The sequence below is a fragment of the Protopterus annectens genome, chromosome 10.part0 (assembly GCF_019279795.1).
Source record: "Protopterus annectens isolate FY-2018-M chromosome 10.part0, PAN1.0, whole genome shotgun sequence".
Lineage (NCBI taxonomy): Eukaryota > Metazoa > Chordata > Ceratodontiformes > Protopteridae > Protopterus > Protopterus annectens.
The window spans coordinates 447,748,448-447,763,392 of record NC_056744.1 but is presented as its reverse complement, the minus strand read 5'-3'; positions in this window follow the sequence as shown (position 1 = coordinate 447,763,392).

Sequence of the window (14,945 nt, the reverse complement as noted above, 5' to 3'; positions counted from 1 at the left end):
GTACTTCAGAATCCTAGAAGTGGCCCCTGGGGTATTTGGACAGAATACAAAAAAATCTGTTATGGCAGTTGCACCTCAATGCAAGTGATACACCTGGTCTCAACGCTTGCATTTTATTACTAGTGCTTTGAAACTTAGAGCAATATTTGTATAGTAATGCTTCATTATTTTTATAGAGAACAGACTTGTTTTTATAGAAAACAGACTCTGTTTATTATATTTTTAGTTTATCCATGCCACGGTCATTTTTAATTCATTTATTGTTTTGGTTATTTGTGTTAAAAACATTTTAATGTTGACATCTCACTACTTTATTTATGTAATGCATGTATGTACCTTTAAATTACAATTGTTCATTAATTAGGGAAGTGTTTCTGGCCTTTGGTTGTTTAAATAGCTGAGTTTTGTAATGTTCTGTGTGTTTTGATGAAGTCCCATACTACTAGGGACAAAAGTGCTCAACTATTTTTACTATATTTTTATTAAAATATTTATTATTTTTTACCCCTGTGTGGTTGGTGGTATACCCAAGTTGGCTGTTCCAGTCACAGACTCAGCCTGCTAGTGTGTAAGCATTAATTTTAACTTGTGCCACCTGGATACCACAATCTGCTGCTTTTAAAAGACTGTAAATGTCCTGGGTTTAAGTTGTTCAGTCACATTAATAGGGTTCCTGCGGACAGCTTTTGAACTACATCTATGATCCTTGGAATAGTAAACTGAAATTACATATTCTGAGAATATATTTAAAATTTGTTGTTGAGATATCTTGGGAGTATTCTTTTACTGCAGGCAACAGCAAGGACATGTGGAAGGAAGCACAGCAAATGTTTGGGGTTGAAAGGGTGGTAAACCCTGCTTGCAAAATGTAGCGAGTTTCAAATTCACAGTATTATTTAGTTATTTATACTTCATTTTTCTTAATAGCAGGATTCACAATTAGAATCTTGCAGATATGATGTAGGCCCATTTAAGTACTTTTTTACTAAACAGAACAAAGTTCCTTATCATTTCTGAAACAAGCTGAACTGTCATTATCTGTATTAAATAATTCAATTAATGTTAAAACATACCTTTCAAAGAATCAGTTTAGCTGTATTTTTGTAATGGTTGTCTCTGTGATGATGTTAAATTATTTTTCTTGGGTTGATGTACACATTTTACTTGAAATTATAAAATTAAAAATAAAATGAAGTTTCAATAAACAAATGTATTTTTAACATAAAGAGCCAGATTCCAAAAGACCTGTTCTCAATCAAAACATTTTTTTTTGACTCACCATTCATTGAAAGATAGAAACCGAAAATGGTGAGTTGCTAAACCTAATAACAGAATAACATTCTTTTTTCTTTTTTCTTATTTTATTTTACTTTTTTTGCAGGGGGCACCCTCATGTGTCAGTGCCTGTTTACTTGTCTGCCCACAGTCTGAAACACATAAATATTGCTATAGTTAGTCACTGTCCAAACATTTTAAATTAGGACAAAAGTTACCAGGCCTTCATTTTAGAGGACAGTGTCAATGGCAGATGACTTGTACTGATACATCCTTTTTTTATTCTACAAGGGTTTTCTTTTAAAAATATTACTTTGCTTTTTCTTGGCAATGATCTCCAGATGTGGAACGTGACTCCAGGTTAATGTCTATTTGATTAAAGTGGTCTGCGTATCCTGGTTAGAGTAGAATCTGCCATCAATAGGCTACAGCTAAATTATACCTTGTACAACTAGAGAAATGAGAAAGTGTTAAATGTAGTCCACATTATATAAAACTTTGTCCAAGGAATTATTTGAAGATAGGAGGACTATAATGTATGCCATGGTAAAGTCACTGCATTGCTACATGATAAAGTAACAAAGATGGACTCTAGAAAAACATTTATGATGAAAAAGGAAGATCAAAGCTATATTTAATTCCCTGTATTAATAAATCCCTTGAAGAAAAGAATGTTGAGTGAGTACTCACCAGAGCAGATGGTACTACCTGATATTTCCTCTTCTACCTTCCCCAGCTCATCTAGTGTCCCCATGTTCCCCAGAGCATGCCATGTTATCAAACCTCAGACTAGGAGAGCATGCCTAACCCATGTTACTGTCCACATATTCCCCAGAGCATGCCATGTTATCACACTTCAGACTAACCCATGCTAGTGTCCCCATGTTCACTACAGCATGCCATGTTATCACACCTTAGACTAGGAGAGCATTCCTAACCCATGTTAGTATCCCCATGTTCCCAAAAGCATGCCATGTTATCACACTTCAGACTGGGAGAGCATGCCTAACCTATGTTAGTGCCCCCATGTTCCCTACAACATGCCATGTTATCACACCTCAGACTAGGAGAGCATGCCTAACCCGTGTTAGTGTCCCCATGTTCCCCAGAGCATGCCATGTTATCGCACCTCAGACTAGGATAGCATGCCTAACCCATATTAGTATCCCCGTGTTCCCCAGAGCATGCCATATTATCACACCTCAGACTAGGAGGGCATGCCTAACCCATGTTAGTGTCCCCATGGTCTCCAGAGCATACCATGTTATCACACCTCAGACTAGAAGAGCATGTCTGCACGTTCCCTAGAGCATGCCCTGTTACCACACCTCAGACTGGGAGAGCATGCCTGACCCATGTTAGTGTCCCCATGGTCTCCAGAGCATACCATGTTATCACACCTCAGACTAGAAGAGCATGTCTGCACGTTCCCTAGAGCATGCCCTGTTACCACACCTCAGACTGGGAGAGCATGCCTAACCCATGTTAGTGTCCCCATGGTCTCCAGAGCATACCATGTTATCACACCTCAGACTAGAAGAGCATGTCTGCACGTTCCCTAGAGCATGCCCTGTTACCACACCTCAGACTGGGAGAGCATGCCTGACCCATGTTAGTGTCCCCATATTCCTTACAGCATGCCATATTATCACACTCCAGACTAGGAGAGCATGCCTAAACCATGTGCTAATAATTCCAGAACATGCCATGTCATCACATCTCAGGCTAATCCTAAAATAGAAAGCAAGAAAGACAAGTACATGTAAGTATTTACTTGCCTGACTTATGTAGAACTCCATATTCATCTGCTCAATGGATAAATATTAAAAGCACAGAGGAATGTCAGGAAACTCATTAACACTCATTGCATAAGACCCTTTTACATTTCACCTAATATTGTGGGTATGTATCTGACTTTAGGAAACTCAGCAGTGGATACTTGCTACTAAAAATCCCTAGAAGAGAACACTAAATTTCACATAAGGTCAAAAATGGAGCATAATCAAAAGTCAAGATCTCAGAAAACTAAGTCATGTAACAGCAATGTAGCAAAAACCCCTAACTGCTTGAATCGCAGTCAAAGCAATAATGCAGGGTGATGGTGTGAACTGATGCCTACATCACACTGGCACAAATGCTTGTAGTACAGCCATTAATGCAGCGAACTGTGGAAGCAGCTATGCCTCTGGTGGGCCGCTCTTCAACAGCAGTATTTCACAAGGGATAATTCATCACCTGATGTTAAAGCACAGTGTAGCTGACAATCCACTTGGAGAGGATTTGCTCACCATTTACAAGCCCCTCCATCCATGAAGGCAATGAGATGACCAGCAATTTAGTCTTTCTGAATTAATGTGTCTTCTGGCAACCCTAGAGATAGCAGTGCATGACCAGGGTGGGAAAGGTTCTTTGTCATCTAGTTTCTACCTCTAGAAAGAAGACAAATAGATGAATGGTTGGTTTAAGGATAATTTTTGCACCACCTTTGGGAGGGAATATTAATTATATTAATTAAGAGGCACATGATCCTTGAGAAAAAGCATATGCTGCTCCTTAAAAATAAAAGTTTAAAATTTCAAGATGCTTCCATTAGAAGTCCTGGCTAAAAAGAAGCACCTTATTAGAGAAATAAAATCGTCAAGCTGCTGAGTAAGCAGGGTTAAATGGGGCAGGCAAGTTTGTCAGTCATAAAGTTAAGGTCTCAAGATGGGAAAGAACTCCAAAGGTAGGGGAAGATGTAGCACCCTGTTAAAGAAACTGCTTAAAGTGCAAGTGCTGGCCAAGATCCTACCTTCCCCTAGCTTGGGACTGGCAGAGATGCCAGAGATATGCACCTTGACCATGAAGTAACTGACACCCACATACTACAGACATCTGACATACACCAGAATCACCTGCAAGCTCACCAACAGAAGTGGCACTAGATACCTCTCTTCCTACGTGTAGAAATCTTTTCCACTTACTAGAATATATCTGACAAATGAAAGACTTCCTGACACTTTCAGTTTGATCGGAGATTCTGGATGCAGCAAGGAATTATGGTAATAAGTATGACCTTAAAGTATACCACTTTGTTGTCTCAGCAGAGGGGTAATAGCCAGAGAGAATGAAACAAAGTTAAGAAAAGCCTCTAATTGGAAACTCTAGACCCAGATGCAGTACCTAATGTCTGGTTAAAAGTATTAACATCTCTGCACAAAGATTTAGCTATGAGAAAGAACTATTTATATGTGCACCCAGAACAGGCACCAACCTGGCTAACAACAGGTAAAACAATGCTCCTACTTAAGAGTGAACCTGCAAGCTACCCTAAAAATTATAGACCAATAACTTGCTTTCTGATGATGTATAAACTATACACGGGAATTGATGCAGACACAGTTTATAGTCATTTAGAAGAAAATTCCATTATGGCAGTAGAACAAAAGGGCAATAAAAGAAAGTCATATGGAATAAAGGATCATTTGTTGTAAAATAAAGTCATAGTGGAGAACCGTAAAAAGGGGAAGAATCTAAGTATGGCATGCCTTGATTATAAAAAAGCATTTAATAGTATCCCACATTCATGGATAAAAGAGTACTTAAAAATGTATAAGATACACCCTACATTGATCGACTACATTGCAGTGACCATGAAACATTAGATCACTTTGCAATTAAGCCATGACAAAGGACAAGTTATCACTCCAGGGATAAAAATCCAAAGGGAGATATTCCAGGGTGACGCTCTTTTGCCTTGTCCTTAACCCATTAAGCTGTCTGCTTAGCAGATTAGGTCATGGCTATAATTTGGCTCCTAGAAAAAAATAGTGCAAAGACTTCTCATCTTCTCTTTGTTGATGATTTAAAACTGTATAGCTCATCAGATGAGGAACTGCAAGCACAACTGCAAGTTGTCAACATTTTTTCAGATGGCATAAGAATGTTATTTGGTCTTGACAAATGTGCAAAAGCAACCTTTAAAGTATGAAAACTGCAGCACCAAGAAAACATCAGTTTGAGACAAGAATGTGATGTAAAAGAATTTGAGCAAGAGGGAGTGTATAAATATTTTGGAATTGATGAAGGATCAACAATAAAACATGAACCAATGTGAATAAAACTTAGTAAGGAATACTTTAGAAGACTTAAATTAATCCTGAAAACAGCATCGAGATCTAGGAACAAAATATAAGCTATAAACTAGTTTGTCCTAACTTACAGTTTTGGAGTGATTGACTGGCCACAAAACGTGTTGGATAGATTAGATAGGAAAACATGAATGATGCTTCATGCTCACCAAATGATTTATAAAAATCAGTGCATACTAAGATTATATATTCCCTGTTCCGAAGGAGGGATGGGCCTCCTTGAAACTGATTACATGTATAGATCTGCAATCGTGGGAGTCCACACATATCTGCTGACCTCACAAGACACAAATGTAGTAAAAGTTTTGAAACGAGGAGAATAAATCTAAGATGAATTCTCTACTTAATCTAGCAGAAGCCTATCGGCATCAAGCAGGAATGGAAATCAAACCAGAAGTAGATAAAAATCAGGCAGCAAATGAATGTGCCAAAAAACAAAACAAAGAATATAAGGTGAAGGGCCAGATGAGAAGGCAAGAAATGTGGAAAATGTATAAATATAGCTGCAAGTACAGAAAACTTCTGAAAGAACCTCATGTTGGTCAGGAATGAACGCAGGAATGGTTAAGGAGAGGCGAATTCAAACCAAGAGATGAAACGTTAATATTGGTGGCCCGAGATAGTGGGCTGCGTACACATTGGTTTACAAAGTCCATTGAACATGTGGGAGAAACAGACAAATGTAGCTTTTGTAAAACCGAACTGGAAACAGTGGCACATCTTGTTGCTAGTCGTGACATACTAATGGCAGAAGGACTGTATACTGAAAGGCATAATAATGTGGCAAGACTGATGCACTTGGGATTGTGCAAACATTATGGTATTGAAGTGGCTGGAAAACACTGGAAACATGAACCACAAAGCATCATAGAAAATGATGAAGTCTACATCACATTGGACCACCCATTACCAATAGTTCAAAAGACAGATGCTAGAAAAACTGGATATAGTGGTCCATGAAAAGAAGACAAAAGTAGCATTGATCATTGAAACTGCCACAGCCAGTGACTACAGTGTCTTGCATACAGAGAGATACAAAGTCATAAAATATTGCGATTTATAGGCAGAAACGAGAACAATGTAGAAGAAAGATACCCAGACAGTTCCAATAGTAGTAGGAGCAATGAGTCTTATAAAAAAAGAATCTACAATTGTATTTAGATATGTTACCAATGCATGTAACCCCATACAGATTGCAGAAGGAGTCATTACTGGGCACATTGCAGGTGCTGCAATGAATTAGTTTGATTTTTTTAGTTAATGTATGTATTAGGTTATGTTATATTTGTATTTACATATTTTTATATGTTTTAATTATATGATTGTTGTATTTATTATATGTTTGAGAGACAGGGCACTTTAACTTAGTTAATTAGATTGATTATGTGAGCATATTTTTTTAATTGTTTTTTTTTTTTTAAATGGCATGTTTACTAATGATTTTACACATTGAGAAAGAGTTTTACTCGAAAACTTTGTATGCTGTCTGACCATTAAATGCTGCGGTGAATACTTCAGGTTTTTGTGCTTTTGTTCTACGTTATTACTTGGAATTCTTTGGCTAAAAGGTGCCTTTGTGTTTTTCTACTGACTTCAGAAACAAAGCTAAAATGTGCAGATTTGGTGATTTGAAACATGAGTTGATAAAGGACAGGCTTGAGTGTGGTGTTAATAATGCTGCAGTGAGAAAGATTTTGCTTTGAGACAGTGATTTAACGTTGAGCAAAGCCATAGAGATTTGTCAAATGCACAAACTTACAGAAAGGCGCACAAATATGCTTGCAAGTGATAAGAGCATGGTTTCAGCTACCTCTAGAGCAGACGTAGACAGCATGCAGCATGTGGCTAACAGAAACAGGCCTAAACACATGGCAGCTGCAGCCACTGTGGGATTTCCAGGGAGACTCCATACCTTTCCAGCAAGTTCTAAGACTAGCTCAGTAAAAGCAAAACCCAAGTCAAGTCTCATTGTTAACTGTTGTAATTGTGGTGCCAATCACGAGTCCAAAAGAGTAAATTGCTTAGCCTTCAGTCAGCAATGCCACAAGTGTAAAAAACTTTCAAAAACTTTGTAAATTAAGCAAGCCTCATTCATTTATTAAGAAAGGTCACTCAAAAAAGCAAATTGATCACATAGAAAGCTGCAACTCTACTTTCTATGTAGATGGTGTATCAGTGGTTGGTGAAAAGGTTAATGCAGTAGATTTGTTGGCAAAAAATGAAGTATTTTGTACTGTGCTGATTAATGGTAAACCCACACAGCTCAAAGTGGACAGTGGTTCAAAGTGCAATGTTATGTCAGCAGAAACATTTGCTAGAGTAAGAGCTGGTGAACAACTTAATTTGGCCAATTGTGCGAAGCTTGTTGCTTATGGAGGTGAAGATATTCAAACCGAAGGCTCAGTAGTGCTTTAATGCTATTCAGCTGGGAACATATATAGCTTACAACTTTATGTAGTCAAACGAGCTGTGCATTCATTATTAGGTCTCAGAGACAGTTTAACAATGAAACTGCTTTCTTTTACCAACAAAGTTCATAATGTAAATTTATGTCCTAGTTCCAGACTCACCGATGCCACTTTTCTCAGTGTATGATAATATTTTCAAAGACAAGCTAGGTAAACTTCCAGTTGTGTATTTCATGAAATTAGACCCAGAGGTCAGACCAGTAAGAAGAATTCCGATAGCTATGCAGGACAGAGTCAAAGTCCAGTTAGATAAAATGAAGCAGCAAAGTGTGATTTATCACGTTACAGAACCAGCTGAATGGGTGTCTTCCATGGTAGTCGCTCATAAGAAAAGCTCAGATAAAATCAGAATATGTACTGATCCAAGAGACTTAAGCAAAACATTAATGAGACCCTACCATCCTATGTGTACAGTCGCGGAAGTTGCTATCCTCAAGCCAAATGCTACTGTTTTTTCTGTCTTAGATACGAAGAGTTCATTTTGGCAAGTAATGCTTGATTGCAAATCTTCACTACTGACTACATTCAGTACGCCATTTGGTAGATACAGATTTCTCAAAATGCCTTTTGAAATAAATTCTGCCAGTGAAGTCTTTCAGTGTGCAATGTAGCAATTTTTTTCAGGCTATCCATGTGCTATAATAGTAGATGATTTATTAGTTGGAGGCAGTGGTGAAGCAGCGCATGACAGAAACCTCAGAAAAGTTCTGGAAAGAGCACATGAAGTGAATCTAAAGCTCAGTCCTCTAAAATGTAAATTCAGGCTACTAGAAGGTACTTATGTCTGTCATTTATTTACCAGTTCAGGCTTATGACCAGATCCTTCCAAACAAACAGCCATTCTTGAGATGCCAGCTCCAGACAATGTCCAAGCCTTACAGAGTTTTCTTGGTATGGTTAACTATTTGGGCAAGTTTATACCAGACTTCAGTGAATTATCAGCACCTTTAAGAGAGCTGACACACAACAATATTATCTGGTCATGGTTGGAATAACACCAGAGAGCATTTCATGGCCTGAAGCAGAAAATTGCCAGTCCACCTATGTTAAGATACTATGATGTTAACAAACCAGTAATTCTTTCCCATGATGCTTCAAAGTTCGATCTTGGTGCAGTTATTTTTCAAGAGGGCAGACCAGTAGCCTATGCGTCTAGAACTCTTACCCAAACTGATGCAGTATGCTTAGATTGAGAAGGAACTTTTGGCAATTGTGTTCGCATGCTCCTGGTTCCATGATAATATTTATGGCAGGGCTATCCATATTTAGACAGATCATTAACCTCTGGTGGTGCAGCGGTAGCATTGTTGCCTCACAGTTAGACATTGCCCGTTCGATTCTCAGTTAGAGCGTCTTCTGTGTGGTGACATGCGTGAATGGGCATTCCTTCATTAAAGGTTGTGCATTAGGCCCGGCAAGCCAGCATGTAAAACTCTACTGCCAATCATTAGCGGACCGGAGTTCCTCTGTGGCGACCCCTAACCGGGAAAAGCTGAAAGACACAAACAAACAAACAATTAACCTCTAGTCATTATTTTAAAGAAGCCTATGCATACAGGTTCAGCAAGAATACAAAGAATGATGCTCAGATTACAAAAGTACAAATTCAAAATGGTCTATACAAAAGGCAAACTTCTTAATCTGGCTGATACCTTATCCAGATCAGCCAGAAATCCCATAGAAAAGCTTAATGCAGAGTATTTTGACTTCGGTGTCATGGATGTGCGTAATTTTTCTACCACAAGACTTGATGAGCTAAGAGATCATACAAAGACTGATCCAATTTTGCAAAAGCTCAACCACTTCATCAATGTTGGATGGCCGTCAAAGCAATCTTGTGTACCAACAGAAATGCAGCCTTATTTTTCTTACAGAGATGAGATGATGATGAAAGATGGTATAATTTTCAAAGGTCCTAAAGTTGTTATTCCTACTTCCTTACAACATGAGTACATCCAGATTTTGCATCGTGGCCACCAAGGTTTGGAAGCTACCAAAAGAAGGGCAAGAGGACTAGTATTTTGGCCTTCTCTGTGAAAAGATATTGATAAAGTACTTTCATCTTGGTCAGTATGCAATAGTACTAAACCGCATTTGCAAAAATAACTACTTCAGCTAAACCATATTCCTGAACTACCTTGGTCAACAGTAGCTACTGATATATTCTAGTGGAATAGTCAACATTACTTAGTGTTGGTAGACTCTTATTCAAATTGGTTCGAGATTGATCTGCTACCTAACCTAACTCCCAGTACTAAGTTGAAACATTTCTCATTCCATGATAGTCCACACAAAGTTATTTCTGACAACGGTGTCCAGTTTACCAGTCAGCTATTTCTGAAATTTGCAAAAGAGTGGAACTTTACACGTTACCAGTAGTCCTGAGCACCCTCAGTCAAATGGTCTAGCTGAACGTGCAGTGCGAAGTGCAAAGCAATTACTAGAGAGGTCAAAGCGTGACAATACCAATGTTTTCTTGATTTGGTTAATCTCAGAAATATACCCCGTGACAATTTACTTGGCTCACCTGCTCAGAGACTTCTGTCTAGGCAAACCAGAACAACCTTGTCTATTAGTTCGTTTGTTGGTGCCTAATGCTAAAATCACCAGAGCAATCAAAGCTCAACTATTCAAAAAGTGTTCATTCCAGAAGTCCAACTATGATAAAATGGTCAAATTTCTTTGTCCATTGAAAGAAGGAGAGATAGTGAGGATACAAACGGCGAAAGGTTTTGATCGAATTGGTCAACTGAGAGGTGTATGTGCCGGAAGATCTTACTTGGTAGAATCTGAGGGTATTGAATATGGAGGAAGTTGCAGGCATCTTCTTCTGGTGTCTGTATTGATTTCTCAGCATTGTACCTGTGATACCGACTCTAGATCTCAGAGCAACCCAGACAATGTTCATATTGAAGAGCATCTCAGTATCTATTCTCATTTTTGATGATGTCCCAGATGTCCCTAAATTTGAACATTCATTAAAGACAGTCCCTGTTGCTAAACCCAGTCCTAATTTTTATGTCACATGATCAGGCTGCATTTCTAGACATAGTGTAAAATACACAGCAACCTGGGCATGATTGTTTCACTTATAATTAGTCCTGTATAATTGTATGTCAAAGGATTATTTCTGTACAACTGCATGTCAATGATTATTGTCATTATTGCTGTGCATGACTTATTTCTCAAAGAGGGAGGGTGTAGATCAGAAGGTGTGTTGTGACTTTAAGAAACATTTCAAAGCAAGGGCCCATACAGGCAGCAGTGCCATTTTGAGTGAGCAGCCAGAGTGTTAACAAGTATGAGTGCAGTAGTCAGTCTGTTTATAAGTTTATTTAAGTTTAAGTTACTAATCCTCAATCCTGATGTGTTTGTATGTAATAAAGCTGCTTGAATCAAACCCACAACCATTCATCTGTTTTATCCTGACTGGACGAATGACATTACCCCACAGGATTAAAAAGATTTTGACAATACTTGCAGTCCAACAAATGGGCTTACAGAACTTCCACTTTTAAGACATGTTTGTATCAAGTGATTATGGAATAGTATGATGACACAAACGTAATATTAGACTAACTTTGTGCATGTTGTGTTAATCATTTGGCATGATATTCCCAGACACAGAAATATACACAAGAGGTATAGTTTAAGACAGTGTAGCAGAAGCTCTCCAAAATGCAGTCATACTTAAAAAGACTTCTTCCCAGCACCACCCTAATATGCTACAGGTGTGACACAGGTGAACAAGGTGATGTTTTTCTCTACTGTGAAATAACCACTTTTTGGTCAGAAATCTACTTCTGCATGCTGTATAATCTTAAAACTAATTCCATAGGCACTGTGCACCTAACATTCTACCTGCTTGGGGTGACAATAAGCATTATTCCAGGAAGATACAGATGGTTTTGTTTAAGCTGCTGACAATTTTGAGAAAATGTATAGCAAGCAGGTAGAAATCCACTGCACTCCACCCTGTCAGGACTAGACATTCTGAGAAAATCTGTACAGCTGAGAGGTATGCCAGTGAAACATATACCATGGGGTATATGAGTGGCAGAACACAGCACAATGGCAAGGCACTGTAATGTCCACCTGTGGTGTTGGTGTAGACCACTTGCACCAGAACTAGGGAATAGCAGAATACAGGAGACATAAAATCCTTTGTAACATGGCAATGCATTGTAAAGGTGAGGGGGTAACAAAGTGTACATGTCAGTACATGAGACCAGTAAGCAGATGGAGGAAGAGGTATAGAGAGCATATATGCCCATTACAGCATAGTGTATATGGAGAGGTATTGTGCACAACAGCTGAAGGCAAACTAACCTGCTGCAGAAGGAATGGGGAAATGGGGCCAGTGGCCATAGGCAGATGACTTTCACAAGCTGCCTGGCAGAACCACTCACTGATGTGTGTAACCCACAGATGTATAAGGCTTACATGTGCTCCTAATAGAGGCAGTCCACCAACCTGGAGATATAGGTATTACTGCAGGAGCTCTGAATACACAGCATGTGCATCCTGGCCAAAGGTGCTGCAGATAACATGCAAAAAGACCAAATATAGTAAGGAGTGTTGCAGGGCATGAATGCTGTGGCAGCCATAATAGATTTCTAAAATAGGTGTAGCAAAGGATAATTAATATAATACTCCATGTAAAGGACAAAGCATGACACATTGCCAAAGACGTCTGCTACGGGGGGGTGGGGGGGGGTGGGATGAACCTCCAATACACAAATGTCTCATAGAAATGAGAACTTTCTGCTGTCCCTGTCTGGGGTGGGGAGCGGACCCTTCTATCATGGGATGACAAGGAAGTGAAAGCTGGGATAGCACTGACTGCACAAGTGCTAGTCTGGGATGCACCAGGTTAGTATTAACCAGTACAAGTCTGTATGGTGCATTTGTGATGGGCCTGATTCACCAAGGACTTTCTGTATATCTGTTTTTTCAGTTACCGCTTGACTGCAATTCCAGCAATCCACTCATCACGGTATGTGTATCTCCATATGCTTTAGACATTTGCTGTTGTCAAACACTGTGCATGTCACAGGAGGATAGGCATATATGTAAGCACTGCCAAAGGTATCATGTGTCATATTTTCACAGGTGCTACTGGTGAATGGACTAGCATAATAGGACAGCACATGCCTGATATCAACAGGTCTGCTGTGGCTAATGATGATAGTAATGTTTACATGGCATTGTCTGCCACACTATTGTGGAGGAACTTCATACATCTTCAACATCACAGGCCCCTGTAGAGGTCCAAGCTGATCGTACAGCATCACTTTTGCAGGGCTGCCCTCCTGTAAGTATGCACCTCAGCCAGGTTCCCCAATATTCCCCATCCCATGCAGATGTTTTAAATTTGCACTGCCTCTGATGTGTGGACACCCACCATAGCAGCGAGGCAGGGGGCTGTATAATGACCATGACTCTACATCAGCCTATGATCTGGGTACAACACATGGCATAAATCAACAGATTAGAAATCTGTTTGAAATTGTGGAGCATTGTGGAGATTGTGAGTGTGCTCTGTGGCTTGCATGACATGCAACACCTGCATAATGACATGGCATATAGGGGACATGGAGTTGATGTTGTCGCTCATATTTCTAGTGGTATAAGTGGCCTCCATGGCTACTTTGAGACACATAGGAGCCACCCCTGCTCTGCCCCTGTAAACAACGCAGTATTTGGCAGTGAAAGGGTCTGCATGTGAGGTTGCTTGGTGCACACCACCTTTGCACACAATATACAGACAGTTGAAGAGATGGGTCCATCATCAGTTATGGTCACACAGCCTACTATGCCTGGAAATTGGCAGTTTCATTGTTATGAATAGTGACATTCCTTGCTCTGAACTTCTGGAACCCCTAACCATGCTGCTTGCTGATGGTCCCATATTTCTACTCCTTTGCTATCACCCATGGTTACACACAGCATCACACCTGCTTGTGGCTGTTGGCCAGAACATGAATGATGAAACCATGGAGCCTCCCCACATGGGACAGCCTCTAAGGGCACATGCCCTCAATCTTATACCTTCACTGCCACAGTCCACATCATGCCACTGAGACTACAGGCCGCCACAGTGCACATTGCCAGTGATGATTATGCGGCAGCTCACCACACTGCGTGGAATATGTGATCCTTGTCTCCTAAAAACCTGCTATCAAACTAAGTGGCTACTGCTCTCACCTTTCATGACATTACCCCTTATGAACGTGCTGCTGTCTCCAGTTACTGTGTCCCTCCAACCACCTATAATAGCAATGAGGATTGTGACCTGCCCATCCCCTAACCTGCATAGACATGGTTATGTCTGATGCACAATGTGACTACTACATGCACTGCCTTGGATAGCTTGGTTGTGGTAATGCATGCATCATTTTATTCTGTGTTTAGGACCATAGTTATGGACCAGATGCTCTCTCTTTGCATTTAACCTTTTATTGAATAAATTCACGTATTGTACAGACATCAACATATTGATCTGAAAATTATTCAAAATTAAAAATGTATTATAATATAGATTTATGTATGTAAAATATTAAACAATGCATGAAATTCAAACTAACGTATTCACATATTTGGCATTGAATGTGGTATTATGGAAAACCGAATTAAGCAGAGTTAAAAAAAAAAAACTTTCAAAGAAGAAAACAGTCAAAAAAATTAAATAAGCCAGATGCGGAAATTGATCATTATTACTATGCTAATGCAATAGTTAAAATAAAATTTTAAACAATAACTTTTCTATACCCCTTTAACCACAACCACTTTTAAAGGCCTTGATAATGTCTGATAAAGAACTCCAAAAATCCAAAGACTGCCCTCAGAGGTTAAATGACAGCACCCAATGTAACACTAGATCAATTAGAACAAATGGATCATAAAGTAGCATTATTCGTTTTATTCCAAAATCAAAATAAAATAGTTAAGTACTTTCATCGTATTGCATAGAAGACTTCTTCAGAAATTCTTAAAAAAATGTGTTCATATAACTCATTTGAATGACATTCCAAGTTACCTTTATTATTATCTAAACAATGTTATTTTTTTG